At 66.8% G+C, this 503-nt stretch overlaps 1 protein-coding gene across 1 annotated transcript in view; it reads right to left on the bottom strand.

Moving 5' to 3' along the window:
• Positions 1 to 503, bottom strand: part of PDE1B (phosphodiesterase 1B, calmodulin-dependent) — a gene marked incomplete at its 5' end in the record, with an annotated part of 4,750 nt that overhangs the window by 762 nt on the left and 3,485 nt on the right. The window lies entirely within an intron of this gene.

The raw sequence follows: 503 nt of genomic DNA, 5'->3' as shown, positions 1-503 counted from the left end.
CCCCCTGCCCATGGTGGGGATGAGAACCCACCACTCCCTGCCCATGATGGAGATGGGGACCCCCCACCGCCAACCCCTGCCCATGGTGAGGACAAGGACCCCCATCACTACCCCCTGCCAGTGGTGGGGCTGGGGACCCACCACCCCCTCATGGGGACCCACCAACAACAACACCCCCTGCCCCTGACAGGGATGGAGACCCAGCAATCCCTGCCCAGGGTGGACATGGGGACCCACCACCACCACCCCCTGCCCATGGTGGAGATGGGGACCCTTTACCACCACCCCTTTATGGGGACCCACCACTGTCAACCCCTGCCCATGGTGGGGATGGGGACCCCCACAACCACCACCTCCTGTCTATGATGGGGATGGGGACCCCCCACCTCCACCTCCCTCATGGGGACCCACTCCCATGGCCTCGTGCCCATGGTGGGGACAGGGACCCCTCCACCACCATCCCCTGCCCATGGTGTGGATGGTGGACCCTCCTCACCCCCCCC

This window comes from Mesitornis unicolor, unplaced genomic scaffold, assembly GCF_000695765.1.
Source record: "Mesitornis unicolor isolate BGI_N332 unplaced genomic scaffold, ASM69576v1 scaffold17884, whole genome shotgun sequence".
NCBI lineage: Eukaryota > Metazoa > Chordata > Aves > Mesitornithiformes > Mesitornithidae > Mesitornis > Mesitornis unicolor.
The sequence above is the reverse complement of the archived record's forward strand: the minus strand, read 5'-3'. Positions and strand labels throughout refer to the sequence as shown.